Here is a 22,326-nt window from a genome sequence, read left to right as displayed (position 1 = left end):
TTGTTTGTTTATCAAGGTTCAGAAAAATTAAAAGGTTCACATGTCCAAGTAACACAGATAATGTGTATCAGAGGCAGGAGTTGAATTAACTTTTTCTGGTACTATGGTGGTACAACAACACCTTCACTACTTGCTCCCTTCATCTATTGTATTAACACTGCCCTTTCTATGCTTTATACTACTGCCCAACTAAATAACTTCTTTATCTTTAACTCTCAGAATCTTTACTTTTCTTCAAGACTCAGCTCCCAAGTAAAGTCCTCCAGGAAATCTTTGCTAATCAAATGCTCTCTTCCTTCTCAAATGTTTATATATTACTTATGTTTATATACTTACTAATACAATCATAGATTTAAGGCTGAAAAGGACTTTTGAGTTCATCTGGTCCAATTTCTTATTCCTGCAGGGTAGAAGTAGAAAGGCTGTGAAACTGTGAACTCATGTTCATTTTACTTTTTAAAAGTTGTATATAAAGTTTAATATGTCAGCAGCAAAGCTTCCCTCCTTGTCTCTATAGCAGGTAGGTAGGTGGGGATTGGGGCATCTGTTATATAAAGAAATATTAGAAAAACTCATAGAATTATAAATTTTAGAAATCCTGATAGGAATCTCAGAAATCACCTAATCCCACCCTGTTGAGGATTTGATACTGGGCTTTTAAATGGCCTTGGACAAGTCATTGATACAATCTTTATTTAGTGCATTCTAGCTCAAAGGGAAAGGTAGTATGGTTTAACTAGAGAAATCACAAGTATGAGGAAATGTTAGAAGGTTAAGAGACAAAACACAGAACAAGGACCCAAAATAAGGAGGTGTCTATGTGGCTTTAATTAAATTATTTAAGTCCAGCTTCCCCTTCTGGAAAAATGAAGAAGTTGGACTGAATGATCTTCAGATTGCCTTCTGACCTAGGATTCTGTTCCATTCTGTTTTTTCATTCTTTGGCCAGTCTCTTGCTCTACTCTCCTTGGGGCTTTGGTATAATGGTGAAGAGAATGCTTAATTCTTCACCTATCACTTCCATGTTGCTCCCCTTTCAGGGAAAAGTATGTCTTCCCTTTTTTGCCTTTTTTGTCTCCTTGTCCCCCATCCCCACTCCAGTATTAAAAAAAAAAAAAAGCCTTACCTTAATCTCTAGCCTTTGGAATAATCAGGTAAACTGCTTGTAAAATGTCTTTAAATATACAACTGCTGTAGAGCAAAAGTCATGATTTTGATAACTTTTCTAAAAGAAATTGCTGAAATTATATTATTTGTTTCCATCCATAGTAGGCTGATTTTTTCCCAAAGCAAAATGCCTTTAACTGTCACTGAAGATGATGCAAATGCAATTTTCCTTCTTTCAGAAGAGGGCAGGCAATGGAGCTTCTCTGAGCAGCTGTCCCAGCCCCAGGGAAAGAACAGCTTCCCCCAAAAGAATGTCATCATACCAATATATTTGGAATACATTTGAGGGGGAAAAAGGAACTTAACTGGGGCATCCCAGACAATTATAATATAAATAAATTAATAAGATCACATGTGGATGTATAGTGAATTATTCTAGAATGTGGTCCATACCACAGGGGTTCTTGACTTTGTCTGGTGAAAACTGGACTTTTTAGAATAATGTTTCAAAATATATAAAATAAAACACATAGGATACAAAGATAAAAATTATATTAAAACAAAAAATATGACATTTTTGTTTTTAAAGTTCACAGGCTCTAGTTAACAACTCCTTAGTGTAGCATATAGTTTTCCAAGTCACAATAAAAAGTTCTTCTGCATTATGTAGTCAGCAGTCTACATTTCCTCTCAAAACCTCCCTGAGGTAAATAGTGCATTACTATCCCTATTTTATAGATGAAGAAATTGAGGTTCAAATTGATGAGTGGGCTTGTCCAATAATAGTAATAGCTGAAATGAATTTGAAGCTTTAGAATTAAAAAAGCCGTATATTCATTCTCTTATTTGATGGTCACCACCATAAAATCTTTTGGGTTTTGCTTGTAGATGTTTTCATGTCATTGTCTTCTTCTTGAACTTCCCTTTGCCATAGAAGTTATGTAAGGCCAGATTCTTTTTTATTGTTTATTTTCAGCCTATTTCTTGAATTTGCACTTTATTTTAGAGTTGGGCTCTGCTTACTCCTCAAAGGAGGAGATGACCAGCTTGTGCTTCTGTAGCTAAATATGGGGACCCACAGGTTTTCAGTGCTCTAGAGGTGGAATGATCTGGGAGATGTCTTGCCATTAGCCTGCTACTCTGTGCTCTGGTCCTTATCCAGGAAGGGCCTCTGCTCCCACCTAACTAGAGATGGTAATTACTCCTTTCCATTCTGGAATTACAATCAGGAAAGAGGCTGCCAAATGGTCCTGAGTCCTATACCCATGAATAGTCTAGGAGTCCCTAAAATATTTTGAACAAATTTTTAGTCTTTTAAAATTAACCATCCTTAGGAACTGAGAACACCTGATGCCACAAAATGTTGCTGCCACGGCCACTATCACTATTGTTACCCCTAAACCCTATGGCTGGTGTTGTTTCCACTATGCTGCATTTCTGGACAGCTCCGATTCCTGGGTCTGCAAATCTCTCTTTCTGCCCTGTTAAGCTGTTCTAGGCTAGAAAAATGAAGCTCTATGATTTTGTTATTCCACTGAGAATTTAAGGATGCATTTTTTAAAAGCTGTTTAGAGAGTTAGTCTGGGAGAACTTGGCAAGAGTGCTCCTCATGCACCAAGCTGACTTCTGTTCCCTCAGTCATGTCATCCTCAAGAGAAGGCAAGCTCATTGAAGACAGCTATTTCATTTTTCTTTGTATTCCAAGCATCTTGTGCAATATGAATAACACATTAGATGCCTAACAGATAAGCATCATTGAATAACTGAAGAACTCTGAGTCAGAAAAAAATATGATTATTTATTAAGTTTATTGATGAGTAAACTGGGGCTCAGAGAAATTAACAGATTTCCTTTCAAAGATCATTAATTGGTTGGTGAAACAGGTAAGATCAGAACCTAAGTTTTTGACATTAGAAGCAATGCTCCTTATACTTTATTGTAGCTAATGTCTTCTGCAGCCACTATAGATAGTTCTTTCAGTATGATTAAAACTTTCTCTTTCATTGCTCTATTTTATATTGATTTCTTTTTGTGTGTATATGGCATGGGAGTGGGGAGAAGTTCATCCATCTAAGACCAGTTCTTGCCCTCAGTAGGAATCCTGGAAGGAGTCCTTAGAACATAAGATGGTTGGCTTAGGATAAAGTCCATTTTTGTGGCTCACATTTCATGCCTCTCATCCAATGAATGAAGCAACAATGATAGAAATAAAACACTTAACAAATATCTACTATATACCAGAGGTAGTGTGGGATACTGGGAAGACAAATACAAAGGTGAAATGGTCCCTTGTCTCAAGAGTTTTTATATATATCCCATCTCTGATACCTGTTGCCTAGATTCTGGTCCTTGTCCTTGACACATTTTTATTTGTTTCTTATCTCCTCTGGTCACCTGGAAGAAAATTGGATATTTTGTAAATTGTTTGTAAAACAACCAAAATTTTGTTTCCATCCATGTTAGGCTGATTTTTTTTCCCAAAACAAAATGACTTCAACTGTCACTGAAAATGATGCAAATGCAATTTTCTTCCTTTCAGAAGGAATTTTGTTTGCAAAACAAACAAAAATAAACAACAACAACAACAACAAAACCTCTGGTATGTGTGTATCTGGAAATGTGGAGGCAGATCTGGTCATCACACTTTAAGGGACACTTTGCTGGAAAGGGGCTAGTTAATCCTGTTCAAATGACCTAACTAATAGAGAAACAGATTGTTTTGTTTTGTTTTGTTTTGTTTTGATTTTCTGAGTCCATCACCTTTGTATTAGGAGGTCAATAGTGTATTTTATCAAGAATCTTCTGAAATGATGCTTGTTCAATATATTAGAGTTCTTGTTTCATTGTGTAAAATTTCTCTTGTTTCTGTTGACTTCATTCATATCAGTTCATACAAATCTTTGAATTTTTTCAAAATTCTCTGAAATCATTTCCTTCATCATTTCTCAGTTTTCATCACATACTATACTGTTCAACCATTTTCTATCTGATGAGAATCCTCTCAATTTTCAATTCTTTACTCCCCACACACACTGCTATAAATATTTTTGTAAATGTAAGTAATTTTAAAAATTACTCCAGAATCCCGTTGGTGGTATTTGAAGAAGAATTTAGAAGAGCTCAGATGACTTTCTACCTGTTATTTTTTGAGTGGTGGTAGTGGTACTTGAATTTCTCTAATCATAAGGATTTAAAACATTTTAAAATGTAACTATATTTACCCTTAATTTCTTCACCTGAAAAGTGCCTGTTCATATGCTTTGACCATTGATCAATTTATCATTTATCAATTATTTATCAATTTGGGGAATGACTTGTATATTCTTATAGATTTGATTCAATTCTCTATATATTTGAAAAATGAGGACTTTATCAGAAATACTGGCTGTAAAAATTGTTTACCATCTTTCTGCTTTCCTTCTAATTTTGGTGGCATTGGCTTTGTATGTACAAAACCTTTTTAACTTAATGTAATCAAAACTATCCATTTTAAATTTCATATTATTCTTTACCTCTTGTTTGGTCATAGACTCTTCCCTTCTCTATAGATCTGACAGGTAAATTACTTCTTGCTCTCCTAATTTGTTTATGATATCACCCTGTATGTTCAAATCTTGTACCTATTTTGACTTTATCCCACTAGAGTGTATAAAGGTTGGTCTGTGCCTAGTTTCTGCCATACTATTTTCCAATTTGTCTAGCAGTTTTTGTCTAGTAGTTTGTATACAAGAAGTTGGAGTCTTTGGGTTTATCAAAAAATAGATTACTATAGTCATTTACTACTGTCTTATTACCAAACCTATTCTGTTGATCAATCACTCTATTAGCCAGTACCAAAAAGTTTCAATGATTGCTGCTTTATAATACAGTTTTAAATCTAATAGAGCTAAGCCACTTTCCTTTGACTTTTTTTTATTAATTCTCTTGATATTCCTGATCTTCTGCTTTTAACAATACATTTTGTTATTATTTTTCTAGCGCTATATCATTTTCGATAGTTTTGAATGGTACTGAAGTCATGTATAACTGTCATTTTTTTTTTTATTAAATTAGCTTGGCCTACTCATGAGCAATTGATAGTTTTCTAATTCTTTAGATTTGACTTTATTTGTGTAAAAAGTATTTTGTAATTGTGTTCATATAATTCCTGGGTTTATCTTGACAAATAGACTTCCAGATATTTTGAGTTCATACTTTTTCTCTTCTATCTTGACTTTCCCCCCAACGCAGATTTTTTTTAAGTACAATTTTTCATTTTAGAAGGCAGAATGCTCAAAGGATACAATTCAACCTTCTAAAATCATGAAGAAATTGGAGAGAAGGAATATCAGAGATAAATAAAAAGATTTTGTAAAATAGGAGCTAAGAAATCAATAGAGGGCACTTAGAAATGGGCTTCTACATTTTCCGTTATTTCCCAGTATTTTGCCTATATTTCTCTGCAAATTCTCCATCTCTGCAAAATGCAGTTATTCATGAGTCATTCCTTGAGTGCTGGAGCTGCTCATACTCATTCTTTCCTTTTCTCTAACTATTCTTGCCTCTATCCACCCTGGTAACAGAGAGCCAGTCAGAAGAACCAGTCACGAGTTATTTTAGGCAGACACCATTCATCCCCCAAATTTGAATGGAAGTAGGGAGGAGGGAAAACTTCACAACCTACTCCATTATTTGACCAAGAAAATTATTGTTTTCCTTTCCATTTTTCCATTCTAAGTGAGTTAATATTTTCTTAAATGCTATGCCTAGCATTGCAAAGGAACATTTCTTTAAAGGTAGATCTTTCTAATATATACATATATATGTAATATTGAAAAATTTTAAATTAACTTACATATAAATATATGTGTATATTTATATAGATTCCTATACAAATGTATTTTTATTTAAGCTTCTATATAAATGCATGTCTGAGTATTATTTGTTCCATTTACAAATTTGGAAAAAAGCCTTAGAGAGTGAAGATATATACTTTTATTCACAAAGCTAATATCAGAAGAATTATTTGAATACAGGTCTTGCTGTCTATGCCATTGATTCTTAATTATAAGAATAAAACTTTGTATTTGCCAAATACCTATAACTTTTTGAAATATTTTCTCATTTCATTCAAGCCTAAGAGCACTGTGATATAGGTCGGGGAGTTATTATCCCAATTTGAGAAACAAAACTGAGATCTAGAGACTTTAAGTGATTTGCTTAATAGTACTGAAGCTATACGGGGGTCCTCAAACTTTTAAAATAGGGGGCCAGTTCACTGTCCCACAGACAGACTGTTGGAGGGCCGGACTATAGTAAAAACAAAAATTTTGTTTTGTGGGCCTTTAAATAAAGAAACTTCATAGCCCTGGGTGAGGGGGATAAACGTCCTCAGCTGCCACATCTGGTCCACAGGCCGTAGTTTGAGGACCCCTGAGACCAATGAGGAGGACATTAAAGATGAAAAGTCTCCAAATCAGTTCTATTGGTTCAATAATGAATAGAACCTACACCCAGCAAAAGAACTCTGGGAGATGACTATGAACCACTACATAGAATTTCCAATCCTTCTATTTTTGTCTGCCTGCATTTTTGATTTCCTTCTCAGCTTAATTTTACCTTATTTCTAAGTCTGATTTTTCTTGTGCAGCAAAATAACTATATGAATATATAAACATATATTGTATTTAACATATACTTTAACATATTTAACATATATTGGACTACTTGCCATCTGAGGGAGAGGGTGGGGGAAGGAGGGGAAAAATTGGAACAAAAGGATTTGCAACTGTCAATGCTGAAAAATTACCCATTCACATATCTTATAAATAAAAAGCTATAATAAAATAAACAAATAAAGATATGAATAAATATTTATTTAAAAAAAGATGAAGAATTCCATATTTAGAAATCCAAATGAGATAGTGCAGTGTGTACTACATCTGGGCTTGAAATCTATTTGCTGCTCCTGTCTGCTCTTTGGGCAAGTCACTTGAACTCTTTGGGTCTCAATGGCTTGATCTGTAAAACGAGAGGGTTGCACTCAGCGGCCATTGAGCTAGCTCCCTTCTAACCCTAGGCTTATGATGCTTTGATCCAGGCTGTAAGGTACAAAGGAATTGCAGATAAAGGTCAGGGAGATGTGACGCAAGCCTGGTCTGTTCATTTACTTGAAGATGGCCCCGAGAGCATTTTTGTAAGATGTGTCCATTTGACAACTGGCCATCGAAAAGAGAATATGAAAACTGGCTTGTCAATACCCAGGATGCATCAATAACAGAAAAACAGCTTTCTGCAGCCTGTCATGGGAACAATACAGCAGACAATACCCATTATCCATGTGTCACTTCCTGGTATAGGACATAAAAACAGATCAAGGCAAAACCCAACGCGTCCTTAAATTAGTGGCACAGATCAATGGCCATATTTCTCTGTGTCATGTTTCATTATGTTGAACCATTTATGTCATTGTAACCCAAGACATCTTAATGTAACCTGACATGCAGGTTATGTTGCATTTAAAAATGAGGAGGTCTCGTACTTCGTTAATGGGCTGGAAAAGTTTCAGGGTCCCCCCTTTCTGCCCCAAATGATGTGGTACTGCATCGTGGCCTCTGCTTGCCTTTGCAACAATCACACTAGCTGACAGGTCAAAGTTGCTTTTTGGTCTAAAGCACTTTACATACATTGTCTTATTTTCTCCTCCCAATATCCCTAGGTGGGTAGCTGAGATGTAGAGGGATTGAACTCAGAAAGATCTGGATTTGAAACCTGCCTTTTCTTGCTGTGTGATCCTGGGCAAGTCACTTCATTTCTCTTAGGCTCATTGTTCCCATCTTTAACTCAAGAGGTTTGGACTTGGTAGTTCATTCCAGCTTTAAATCCAATTGAACTCAAATCACATCTCAGACACTGGCTGGTTATGTGGCCCTAGAAAAAATTACTCTTTCAGTCTTTGTTCTGCATCTATAAAAGGGATATAATATCTCCTATATCTAATAGGGTAATGATGAGAGCAACTGAAATAATAATAATAGTTAATATTTGTATAATGCTTACCATGTTTTTGGTTAGCACTGTACTAAGCACTTAAAATTATTATTTCATTATATGTATAAAATATTTCATTATATGTAATTATTATTTCATTTGATCCACACAATGAGCCTGAGAAGTAGGTACTATTATTTGTCTCTTTTTACAGATAATCTGCTTGCCTCAGTTTCCCTAATTAACTTGCCCAGAATCACACAGCAAGTTAATGTCGGAGGCCACATTTGAACTCATCTTTCTAACTCCAGGCCCACTAATAATGCATGTGATGAGCTTGGCAAACATCATGGAAAAGTTAGCTATCATTATCATACTATTTTTTTCAAAGGTGAAAGCCAAGGAATGGAGGTGCAAGGTTATAGAGTTATTAAGCCAGAGGAAGATAAAATTATACCTATGAAGTGGGAATGAAATCAAAGGTCATCTTAGTGACAGTTTAGATTCAAACATAGGTTTTTTTTTACTCTAAGTCCAATGCTTTCTCCACAAGATGCATTTTTCTTCTATTTTCCAGGAGACACGAGTATCAAAAATGCTCTCTGAGGTCAGTCTTATGCCTTTTAACCCAACTCTCTGAACATCAAGGCATCGTTTGTAGAAAGACATGGCAATCTCCCTTGATATCCATCTCTAAGATTAAGAATTAAATACAAACATCCCTCAATATCCCATTATGGATGTGGCAGTTATGATTAATTTCAGCCCTCTCTTGATCCCTAACAGGCTCCAAACACATTATTTTTTCCTACCTGTACCCAACAATGATATCGACAAACATATTCATTCCTATATAAATATCCATCTCTTCTGTCCCCTGAAAAAATCAAGCTCATTCCTGAATGAATCTTAATTTTATCTTCTATCTCCCCCAGAAATGCCCTTCTTTCTCTTCTCTTTTTCCTGTATATACTTCAAGCTCTCCTTCTCCTATAGAAAGCTTTGATCAACTCTCTGAGCCCACTTAACCCTCCTTTCTCTTAACTTTTTATAGCACATTTATTGTTAGAATTGTAGAACCTAGCACTCAATTTTATTTATTGCCATCGAGTCACTTTTCAGTCATGTCCAATTCTCTGTGACCCCATTTGAGATTTGCTTGGCAGAGAGACTGGAATGTATTTCTATTTCCTTCTCTAGCTCATTTTACAGATAAAGAAATTGAGGCAAACAGGGATTAAGTCACTTGTCCAGGGTTATTCAGATAAGAGTCTGGGGCCAGATTTGAACTCACAAAGATGAGCTTTCTTGATTCCAGGCCCAGCACTCTGTGCACTATGGCACCACCCAGCTGCTGCTGAATTGTATCCAAGTGCCCTTTCTTCATTTTTTTCTCTTTTTTTTTATTTGTCTTATCTCTCCAAGTTTATTTAAACTTCTCCAACCATGTTCTTTTTATTAAAATTTTTTTTAAAAATTCATTTTATGTGAATATAAAATCAAATAAATACACAAATATATACATGTGTATGTATATATATATATATATATGTATGTTTATATGTGTGTATACACATATACATATAATTACAGCATCCTAGAATTCCAGAGCTGAAATGGACCTTTGAGATTTTTTAACTTTGCCTTTTCATCTTAGAGCTGGAGAAACTGAGACCCAGAGGAGGTTGTATGTTGACATATATTTAGGATTTGTGCCAAGGCTATTTCCAAAAAAAGTACTTGATGTTGCTTTTTACTGCCTGATTTGTCCCAAAGCTACATGATTCAATTTTCAAGTATTATGTCCTGGGCTTTAATACCCTCAGGTACTACCCAATGTGTTATGAAGATCACAGACAACATGTCTAATGAAGAAACCATATCTCCACATGGTATGAAAGTTGGGAAGTTTAATTTTGCTATAAGTTAAGTCCAAGTCTTTTTCATGGGTATATATGAACAAGGAAAATAGCTGTTCTGGATTTTATCCTGGACTAAAAGTCAAGACCTAGATTAGCCTTTTACTTTCTGTTCTTTGGGGAAAAGAAGCTCAGAATGCTTAGGATCAATAACTTGCCTTCTCCTTGATTTTATCTGATATAGTTCTAGAAAAACTTAGCAATAACAATAAAACAAGAGGAAATAAAAGCATAAAGAAAACCTAAGAGAAGACAACACAGTTTCTATTTGCTGATCCCATGACAATTTACTGAGGAAATCCTAGGGAATCAGTGTTTAGGATTAATCTCAACCCTCTCTTGATCCTGAATATGTTCCAAACATAGATTTTTCAGTCTGTATCCAACAATGAATCCCCATAGTTAAGACAATAGTTGAATGCTGCAATATTAAAAAAAAAAAAAAAAAAAAGAAAGAAAAAGAATGAATGACTAGCTATTTAAATATCAGCTAATCAACAAGCATTTATGAAACACCTATGCTCTAGGGATCACACTAGGTACAAACCATAGACATAAGCACAAAATAATACCTTTATATAATAACAATCACTTTATTCTTTGGAGAGTACTCTCATTATATTATTGTATTTGTATTTCACAAGAAACCTGTGAAGTAGATATAACAAGTATTATTCCTTTTTCAAAGATTAAAAACAAAAACAAAAACAACCAACTGCAGCATAGTAACATTAGGGTACTTAAGATAAAAGAGTTAACCAGTGGTAAGTCTAAGTCTAGAACCCAGGCCCAGAGCTCTTTGCCCTGAATTTTGCCTTTACATTTTCAGGAAGACAATTCTCTTTCCTTTTCAGAGAATGTGGGTTGAACACACTTTATCAGGAAGAGAAAAGCAGCTATGGAAATTTTGTCAGCTGGTAGGAGGAAGACAAAGGGCCTAAAGCTTAAACAGAGGTTTTAAAATAATGTCACTTAAAGACAATAAATTAGGGGCCTATGCAAGTTAGACATATGCTTAAAGAGTCCCAGGGGTAGACTTTGGAGTTGTTACTATAGTGCACTCAGAGCAGCAGGTCACACTGCCTTCTCCAAGGCATTCATCCCGTTTCCCCCATGGCATGTTGGGTAGATTCAAAGAGTTGATGAGCCCCTCGATGCTGCAGCTCCCAACCCCCTCTTCCTTATCCCCAGCTCCTGGCCTCTGAGAGACACAAGGGGTATTTGCTGAGCACATGGCACTCCCCGGGCACTGGCAGTTAAGTGCTGTAAGAGCTACCGATTATTGTGATTTCCTTTAACCAGCTCGACACATTCTTTTCTTTTCAATTTTTGATGTCAGTCCTAATGTGTTTGGCCAAACACTTTAGAACTTGTTAAAATTCTCCAAATAGCCTCTTTGTGCTGCAGAAATCACACAAGTGACAGGCCATCCCCCATTTGCCTAAAGCGCTTATTCATTCAGTTATGCACCCTACTGTCCCCATCACTCTTTCTCACAGAAGAACTGACTTTCAGAGCCAGAGTCCAGATATCACCAACACTTTATTTTTTTTCCTTAATCATTTCTTTCTGTGTGTTTTCTCTTTCCTTATTCCATTCAAACACCCAATGTAATAAAGTTGCCAAAACTCTCCCTCCATTGGAGTGAGAACCATTCATTTGTCGTCTCAATTTTAAGATTCCTGACTCCAAATAGAGGGATATTCTCTGTGGACGTAATGGGACATTTAGCAATTCATTCATTTTCTTCACATGCTACTTATTTAGACGCTCAGCGGTTGGCAGCTTTGATGTGGAGTGGTGAAATTATAAAGACATTACATATCATAAAAATATAAATGAAAGAAAACAGAGACCCTCTTTTATATCAGGCTAAATTGACTGCTGTCATATTAAGGGTATTTTGTTTTATAAATTATACCCATTTCAAGGTATTCCCTTGAGTGAGACACTACCTTGGCTTTTCTCTTTTTAGAGCAACAACAACAAAAAGATTTTCTATTTTAAAAACTTGGCATGAAAGACAGTAAAAGAACATATGACTGTGTGAATATACTAGGGGTTTAAATTAAGGTGAAGTCCCCCCAAAACTAACCAATATGGAATTCGCCATTGAGACTCCTAGTTTCCTTGAATCATGAGCTAAATGTATGTATACAAAAATCAGGTTTATATAAAACCTATAATCCACTCAGTTCAATAACCACTCCCTGATGAGGGTACCAATGGCTGTATTCTAGAAGATCTTAGCTATGTCTCCAACTTTGATTTGTAAATGTTTAGGGAAGGGTCCTGAGACATAATAAATTTAAGCTTCAGTATCTTAAAACTGAAATAGGAATTTGGGGACGCTCTGTATATTCAGCTGTTTCTCAAAGTTGATCTCCTAATTCTAACATCTGGAGTCTTAGGGAAGGATCTATATCTACTTTTCCAACCTCTTCATGGTGTAAAAAAATGAGCATGTCCCCTCTGATTGAATGGACCAAAGGGCCTCAGGCCTTTCAGTTGTTCATGTGACCACTCTTCCTTCCCACAATTCATTTGCTCAGGCCTTCTCTAGACCTTTGCCACCTCTGCTCTGGCTTCCTCAAGGCACAGTAGCTAGGCCCAAAGGCCATTGTCCAGGCTCCGAAGCAAATCAGGACACTGGAAAATCCCCTCCTTTTGCTGTCTTCCCTTTAGATCAATAAGTCATACCTAGTTTTCTTGACTTCACTGACCAGTCATAGGAGAGACATTCAGGTGCCGAAAGAAGTTAAAAAATAGAGAAGAGGGGAGAGAGGGACATGATGGGTTGGAAAGCCTTAAAGGAAAGAGTTCTCAGGGGAAAGACAAAGAGAAGCTGATCCAATTGACATACTTGCTAATTTCTATCTCTGGGCTTTTCCATGTACCTTTTCCAGTTCATCTCTTTCATTACCAGGGCCTTCATGTATCTTTTCTGAATAATTTCAATCCAACCTTCAAGGACTCATCAAATTCCTGCCTTTTCCATGTGATCTCTTAACTATTTGTCTTTTTTCATACAGTATAAATGCTTTGAGGACAGGATTCCTTCCTTCCTTTCTGCCTTCCTTCCTCCCTTTCTTCCACTCTCTCTTTTCTCTTTCCTTTCTCTACCTTCTTTCTTTATTTTTCTTCTTTATTTCGTTCCTTCCTTCCTTCTCTCTCTTTTTGTTCTATCTTCCTTCCTTCTTTCTCTTTTCTTCCTTCCTTCCTTCCTTCCTTCCTTTCTTTCTTTCTTTCTTCCTTCCTTCCTTCCTTCCTTCCTTCTTCTTCTTCCTTTTTCTTCCTTTCTTCCTTCCTTCCTTCCTTTCTTTCTTTCTTTCTCTTTCTTTCTTTCTTTCTTTCTTTCTTTCTTTCTTTCTTTCTTTCTTTCTTTCTTTCTTTCTTTCTTTCTTCCTTCCTTCCTTCCTTCCTTCCTTCCTTCCTTCCTTCCTTCCTTCCTTCCTTCCTTCCTTTTTGCTATAAATTAAGTCCAAGTCTTTTTCATGAGTATATATGAACAAGGAAAATAGCTGTTCTGGATTTTATCCTGGATTAAAAGTCAAGACCTAGATTAGCCTTTTACTTTCTGTCCTTTGGGGAAAAGAAGCTCAGAATGCTTAGGATCAATAACTTGCCAATCAATAATAAAGAAATTCATTCATTCTTTCTTTCTTTCTTTCTTTTTCTTTCTTCTTTCTTCCTTTCTTTTCTTCCTTTTTCTTTTCCCAGTGCCTAGAGGATTGCTTTTCCTTCAGTAAGTGCTTAATAAAGGCTTATTGAAGAATTGATTGAATTCTCTCTTCTCTGAATTTCAACAGCATTAGATGCCTATAGTATCAGAACGTCATAACCAGAAAGACCCTTAGAGATCATTTATTATAAACCCTTCACTTCACAGAGTAGAAAGAGAGTCACAGAGAGGTAACAGTGATTTCTCTGAGGTTAAGCCGTTAATAACATATGGAGGAGAGCTTAGGTCTCTGGCCTACCACAGAAGTATTCCCCTCACTGTGACACACTGACTTAATTGCTATAGTTGGGACCCTGTTGGCTTGGCTACCCTTGACCCTCCCAAGCTGCTCCCTCCAGTGTCATTAGAGCTTATCCCAGTAATGGTAGCAATGATTTGCAAATTATAGAGTAATAAATTCTTAATCCAGTTTTATTTAACATCTTCATTAATTATCTAGAAGAGGGAGACAAGAGCCCGCTAATTAAATTTTCAGATGCTGCTAAATTGGGAGGTGTTACAAGGCCTGGCAAGGGCCAAAATCCTATATAAAGGGACCTGGAGAGGTGAAGGCGATGGGCTGGAAGGATAAGGATGAGATTCAAATTGGAAAGTACAACCAGAACATTTGGAGAAAAGCAGTCAGGAGCATAGTTATTCCGAGTACAGGAAAAGGCCTGGAAGACTTGGAGAGCTACAGAATCATGAATAATGAATTGGGGAGTAATAATGTCAAATATAACGGGGTTTTCTTGTCTACTTCACTATCCATGGCTCTCTACTCACTTCCCCACCAAAACAACAAAGTAGGATTGAAGTTGCCAATACAGAAATATATAGGATTGCGTATGTAATAGGAGATCAGAAAATTTAAGTTGGGTTAAATTGTTTCAAGGGCAATTAGGAAAATGAGAGTATCTGTGTGGAGATAGTATCTGAAGGGAAAGGGCCAGCCAAAATAACCAATCTCAGTGACTTTGCTTTATTAACTTTATTTCTAGATAAGCAACAAGAGTTAGTGGAACACAGAGGTTGACTGGCATACTGACTGAGCTAAATTTCTCAAACAACACTGAATAGGATTCAAGATTCCAATCTGGAAGAGTTATCATAAACCTTCCAGTCCAGTCCCTCCTTTCAGAAACAAGAAAAGTGAGACCCAGGAAGATTAAATGACTTTCTAACCCAGGATCACTCAGCTAGTAGCAACATTAGAATTTGAACCAGGTTCTTTGATTCCAGAGCTCTTTACAGTTTACAGCAATGGAGACTTTCCAAGAGTAAGGGAAGCAACTTTTGAAATATCATTAACTTTTTAAAAATGTGAAGTATGTTGCAACATGATGTTAACAAGACAAGGACTATAGATTGAAACCACTGAACTATTTGAGTTTAGACAAGGTACAAAGTGAGACTTTTTTTCTCATTTGTAGGGAATAATGACACTTCCCATCTCCACAAAACTCCAACTTCCACACTCTATTATGATGTGGGAGTGATCCTGAATGCTCAGTTGTCCTGTCAGTATAATGTAATCTCTACTAGATCTGAAGCTGGAATATTGCAGGTAAACAATGGGCTTATAGATGCCCAAGAACCAATTAAAGTATGAAAGATTTACCAATAAATGATACATTTTTTCAGTTGTAGGAATTAGAAAATCATGGAGGAGTTTTAATCCGTCTTAGTAATAGGAGTACCCAACACATCAATGAATCATAGGAACACACATTCTTGAGCTGAAAGAGAGACCTTGTAGTCCAAGAATTTTTAACTCTGTGTCATGGACCCATTTTTTAGTCTTTTTCAAAATAGTATTTTATTTTTCCAAATACATGCAGAGATGGTTTTCAATGTTCATTCACCTTTGCAAAACTTAGTGTTTCAAATTTGTCTCCCTTTCTCCTTTCCTCTCCCTTCTCCAAGAGAGCAAGCAATCCAATACAGTTTAAACATGTGCAATTCTCTTAAACATATTTCCATTTTTGCTAATGGAACTCTTTTAAAAATAATAATTTTAATTGCATATATTAAAGTGTACAAGATTCCAAAGGAAACAAATTATGTTGGAATGCAATTATCAATATATTTAAATAGTTCAATGATATTAGATTAAGAACCACTGATCTAGTCCAATCCCTTCATTTTACAGATAAGGAAATTGAGGTCCAATTAGGTTAAGCAAAGCCTGTGACATCAGACACTAGGTGTCTCCTTTAAGTAGAATGGCTCCTTCAAGATATGAAAGAAAATGAAGTTGTTGCAGAAGTCAAATAACATAATTTCTGAAAAGGTGCTTTGTAAACATAAAGCTGAAATCTCTGTGTTCTAATAGAGTATAAATTTCTTTGATAATTTTTCAGCTACAAAAATTTAGGAAGACTTTATACTAAAGTGTACTATAAAGTATATTAAAGTAAGTAAGTAAAGTATAGAGATATTCCAGTTTTCTAAGAGAGTACTCAACTTGTTGAAATCATAGAAACTTAAGAGAGCTATTATTATAATTACTATAATCATCATCATCATGATGATTAACTACTGGTCTGGGGACTTTAGTAGCTTGAAAGAATTAGTACATATCACTATGTTCTCCACAAAGGTTTATGTAAAAGGACTTTTAGAAAATCAATGTATGAAGTCCAAGCATTATTATTATAGTTTGGGATGGACAGAATGGGGATCCTTCATCATAAAAATCAGTTGTTATAGCTGTGACAGTACCTGGCTCCACTTGCCTCCTGGCTCAGGCTAAACAATGTCAGCAGAAGGGGAAAAACAACATCCTAGGAATGTGTTGATCTCTCTAGGATTAGTATGGAAGGAGGCTAATTGGTCTTTCTCCTTATTGTTCCTGTCATTCCATCAGGGATTAGGTTAAGCCTCTGTGTATGTTTCATCAGGGAATCAAAGGGATTACACTTTGCATCTCTCTCTATCATACCAACACTGCCTTTAATGTTGACTAGATTTTGATAAGCCCCCCAACTCATCCTGCAGCTCCTTTTAGTCAAAACAGGTATATAATTTATGGCACCCAAAGCTACAGTTATTGTAAAAGAATTAACTAGGAAGGAAGGTTGATGTCACTGGTCAGTTACTGACTTATTAGGTTTTCCGGTGGCAAGTGGCTAACCTGCCTGGATGTTAGTGATCTTTTTTTTTTTTTAAACTTAATACTATTTTTTATTTTTCCAATTACATGTAAATATTGTTTTCAACATTCATTTTTGTAGGATTCTGAGTGCTAATTTTTTTTCTCCTCCCTTCCTTATTTTCTCCCTCCCCAAGATAGCAAACAATATGATACAGGTTATACTTGTACAATTATTTTAAACATATTTTCTCAAAAGAGAAAAACCATGAGAAAGAAAAAAAAATGAACAAAAAGGTGAAAACAGTGTGCTTTGATATCATTTTTATGTGAGCCAAGAATATTTTTAAAAGATTTTTTTTGAATTTAAAAGATTGTTTTTAAAGTACCTGTTTTTAGAAGATAAACACAAATGGCACCTCATTAAGGGTACCTATTGTTATTGTTGTTAATTTTTGCTAGCAACTTGACTTTTTTTTAAGTGTGAGGAGCTACTTGGTACATGTCAGTAATTCATTTGTAACCTATAAGAGTTAGAACTACTTAGCATCATGGTACCATATACAAATATCTGTACAAGACCCAGTTTGAATATAGTAGAGATCTTGCTAATTCCAAGGGCAGAATTATATTCTTTTAGGCTAGCTCTAGTCATACTTCACTTTAACTCTTCCTAAAGCATCTCACTTTCTGCTTTGGCCAGAAACTCAAAGTCTTCCCCTCCCAGATTCATTCATTCATTCATGTATTTATTTAGGTTTTTTGGGACTAGGCTAAAGAGGAGATTCTTTGCCTCAATTGCTACCTAATTTTAATTACTGAATTTAGATTGAGATTTCTTGAAGATCTTAGCTTGAAAAAGTCAAGGTCTCTCATTGTATCCAGAGCCATCTTCAGTTATTTTCATCTATATTTGGCCACTGACCCCAGATGGCTCTGGAGGGGAAAGTGAGGCAAGTGACCTTGCACAGCCCTCCCTCACTTAAATCCAATTCACTTACATGACATCACCTCCCTGATGTCATGGTCCTCCTCCAGAAGGAAGGGCAAACAACAACAATCTAACTTGTCACTGAAGGTGTGCACATTGACCTTCCCCCATCCCTGCCTCTCACCCTTTCTAATTCTGGAACATAATCAAATCAATTCTGCCCTTGCTACTGGATAGACTGCATAAATCTATCCCTATTACTCTATTCACCATCCCTGTAATTTGCCAAACCAAAACTTCCTGTCCTGAGCTTCCTTAAATGTGTTGTCTTCCCCATTAAAATACAAGTTGAGAGAAGGTATTGTCTTTTTTATGTATATCTCTTTCCTTAACACAGTATTTAATACATAGTATTTAGTGAATATATTTTGTTTTGTTTTTCTCATTTTAAATAATTCATTGTTTATGTTATATTGCTTCTCTGCACTAGATGTTGTTTTCTTCAGTGGAATTTTTTTTTTTTTTTTTGCATTTGGTCAATTATATTTTTAAAGGAATTGTTTTCCCTTTCTAAGCTGTTGACTCTCTCTTGCATACCTCTGATTTCTTTCTCATTTTTTCTTCTACCTCTTTTATTTGTCTTTTGATCAAAAGTCTTTTATGAGCACTTACAAGAAGCTTCTTTGGGCTTGAGATCAATTCATATCAGTCTTTGAGATTTTCTTTGTAGATATTTTGTCCTCATCTGAGTTGATGTTTTGGTCTGCCCTAGCACCTACCCTACTACCATAGTAGCTTTCTATGATCAAAGTTTTTTTCTGTTTATTGCTCATTTTCTTTCTTTCTTCTTCTTTGTTTCTTTGTTTCTTCTTTCTTTCCTTCCTTCCTTCCTTCCTTCCTTCCTTCCTTCTTTCCTTCCTTCCTTCCTTCCTTCCTTCCTTCCTTCCTTCCTTCCTTCCTTCCTTCCTTCCTTTTTTTTGGTATTTCCTCTTTTTTTTTTTAACTTTTAAGGGTGAGCTCTGCTCCTGGGGTAGAGAGGACCTTGTCCTGAGCTTCCTGTGCAGCACTTAACCTTAGCTTTGAGGACAAGGGCCCCTTATACTTGCAGCAAGTAGCTTTATCTGCTCTTTTCAGGAAATGGCCTGATTTTCCAGAATTTGTCTTCTGAGCTGATATTGGGGACTGCTCCACTGGTCTGCTCTTCTACTGACCCAGGACTAAAGGTATTACTGGCTGATTTGCTGTGATTAAGATCCTCTCACTGGCCTTCCCAATCTCTCTTTAAGCTGGGCTAAACAACCCTTTCACTTCTTGGAGTTTTTCCAGTCTATCTTGAGCTGGAGAGTGATTTCAATTTGTCATACTGTTCTGAGGCTTGGTTTTATGTGTTTTTTGAAGGAAATTGGGAGAGATTGAGCAGCTTGCTGGCTTTACTTTGCCATCTTGGCTCTACACCCAGAAGACCTTCTCTGCATAGGGTATATACTTTGGAAATAATTGCTAGAGTGATCATTAATAATTTCTGGTGTCCAAAATTGGGGTAGCAGATAGACCATTGCTAATAGACAAAGGCCATTACTGGATAAGTTGGTATGATGAGGAACAAGTGTCTCAGAGGAGGGGATCCAAAAACAGAAACTTGCCTGAAGGAAAAGCTTCAGTGACAGTATACAAAATTTACTAGAGAAATTGTATAGCCTGAGGCTTTTTATCCTGGATGACTCAGGAGTATTAAGTCTGCTAGCTCAGGCAAAAACTGAGTCTTAAAGAGCCCAGGTAAGCTAGGCCAGAACTAGGTAATTAATACAAAAATTGTCCTCTCCACGAAGCTTTGAAGTGTTGATGTCTGAGACCAACTCTTCTAATTAGGTCGGAAACTCATGTGTTTTCTCTGGGCATGGAGAAATTAGTTCCCAAGGTAAAAAATCTAGCCTCATTAGACATTGCCCTTCCAATCTTAGCATCCATCATCCTCACTATTCATTCTTCAATCATCCTTCAGGATGGAGATAGAGGTGTGAGACTTTAGCCCTGGAATACCATCCACTTTGGTCCACAAGGAAAATCACATCTGGAAAATTGTGTTTTGCTCAAGATCACACAGGAAATTAAGGGAACCCTGAGGTTGTATCTAGGTTTCCCAATTCTTAGTTCCAAGGTCAGAAATGTTGTCATGATATTCAGAAAAGAGAATTTTACCTTGATTTTCAAATTAGGGAAGAGAATAGGGTTTATGAATGTCAGGCCAATGAATTTGTCTTTGACTGCAGGCAAAATTCTAGCATCTGTTATAAAAGGGATTGTTAATAAATATCTAGAAAGAGACAGCATGTTTCATTGAGACCAGGTTATGCCACATTAGGCCCTTATTTCCTTTTTTGATGGAGTTAGTAGAGTGTTACATCAAGAGAATGTGACAGACATAGTTACCCTGGATTTCAGCAAAACATTTGAGAGTCTCTTATTCAATTCTTCTGGAAAAGATGAAGACAAGAGGGATAGATGATCACATAATTATGTATATTCAGAACTATTGCAATGGTCATTTACCAAGAAAATTTAACAGTTCTATGTAAAACTTGCAAGGGTGTTTCAGATGAATAGCCCCAGTGATTTAAATACGGTTTAATTATTATTCTACTTTATTTTTTAAAAATATTCTTAGCACTGCTTTGATAGCATGGTAAGTAGCACCTATGAAATTGCAGATATGAAGCTTAAAATAATAGTTACTACAGTGGATGAGTTCAAGTAGATATTGATATGTTAGACATACAAATGGGACAAATTTGTTGAGATAAAATTTAATGGGTTTAAATGTAATATTTTAAATCTTGATTACAAAAATAGATTGTACAAGTCAAAATAAAGGAGACATTGCTAGACAAGGGTTTGTCTGAGAAAATATTTGGATGCTTTAGTTGAGTATAAGACCAATGAGGCAAAGTATGATATAGTAGTTAAGAAAGCTGGCACAATCTTAAGCTTCACTAAAACCAGTTTGGTGTCCACTTACTAGGGCTATATTTATATAAAACGTGTTCCTTTCTGGGCATCACATTTTAAGAACATACATAAACTAGAGAACATCCAGAGAAGGACAATAGATGTTAATGGACCTTAAAGACCCTATAAGACAATTAGTTGAAGAAAAAAGGATTATGTAAACTGAAGGAGAATAGATCCTCTTCAATGTGACAATTTTCTTCAAATATTTGAAAGGTTATATGGAAGAATTAGATTCATTCTTCTCAGGCCAGTTGGGTAGAAGTAGGAGTAAGATTTGTAGATGTAAAAAAAAAATGAAATTTAGGTCTGACATCAAATCACTGAAAAACTTCCTAATGATTATAAATGATCTATAAATCAAATGCTGATCTCAGAAAGTTATTGTTTTCCCTTCAGTGGGTGTCTTAATGTAAACTAAGTTTATGCTTGTTTGAATTGAGTTTATTGTAGAAAAGATTCTTAAAAAAAAAAAAAAAAGAAGAAGAAGAAATGAGGTTGAAGGGGCAGGGCAGGACTGGATTAAAAAATGTCTTGAAAACCATCACTGCATGATGTCAAGACTCTCTGGGTCTCAGTTTACTCATCTTTAAAATGAAGGTGTTAGACTAGATAATAGATATGAAATACAAAATCCTTGAGTTGCAGGTAACCAGAAACACTACAGATTAAAATGTAATTAAAATGTAAAAAAAATAAAGATACAATGAAACATAGATAATATTATATTTTAAAACTAAACCAATATAAAGCATGAAGGAATCTTTATATATGAATTAGTGGCCCCCATTTACAATTAAGTTTGATGCTTCTGGACAGATCTCCTCTAGTTCTGTGAAATCCTTGGATTCCATAAGTTGACTAATTTGTAGATATTAGGAAGTCAATGTTATCCTGGCCCTCTCCAATATGACTGTCCACTTGGGTATTTTGACTGCCTTGGATTATTTTGGGTAATTTAGATTATTTACATATTAATTTGTATTTTATAATGATAAATAATATTATATAATAATATATTTGGATAATAAAAAATATTCATGTAGTAGAAAGCACATTCAAGCATATCCCAACATCTCATAATATCTCTTCATGTTCCCAATTCAAAGATCAGGGGTGTGTAATTTCATCATCATCCTGTTAGGACAATGGTATTTATCTTCTTAGGCTATTTAGGGAACTAGTGACCAATTGAAGTGGGCACTACCAATGCCAATCCCTCCTTGGCAATTGGGAGTTGCAGGCTGTCAGAGACTGGCAGCAGTCTCCTTCTGATGGCCATCACTGCTGTGATTCAGTATTGAAGTGTATACCAAAACAGCTTTTACTATTCTTTTGCCAGAACGTTTCCTGATGCTCGGGAATCTAATCACCAACTGGTCTAAGGCAAGGGGAAGAGTTTCACACACAAATGTCTATGCAAATGCCAAGATTGAGGGCCTTGGATAATCATAGTTAGGAATGGGGTGGAAGAGCTTGTTTGATGAGGTTGAAGTGGAAAGAGAGAAGTATCTTTACCTGGACTCTTCAAATCCAACAACTAATACAACCATCTGTTCCACCTATGCAGAGCCAGTAT

The sequence above is a fragment of the Sarcophilus harrisii genome, chromosome 1, assembly GCF_902635505.1.
Source record: "Sarcophilus harrisii chromosome 1, mSarHar1.11, whole genome shotgun sequence".
In the NCBI taxonomy this organism is placed as follows: domain Eukaryota; kingdom Metazoa; phylum Chordata; class Mammalia; order Dasyuromorphia; family Dasyuridae; genus Sarcophilus; species Sarcophilus harrisii.
The sequence above is the reverse complement of the archived record's forward strand: the minus strand, read 5'-3'. Positions refer to the sequence as shown.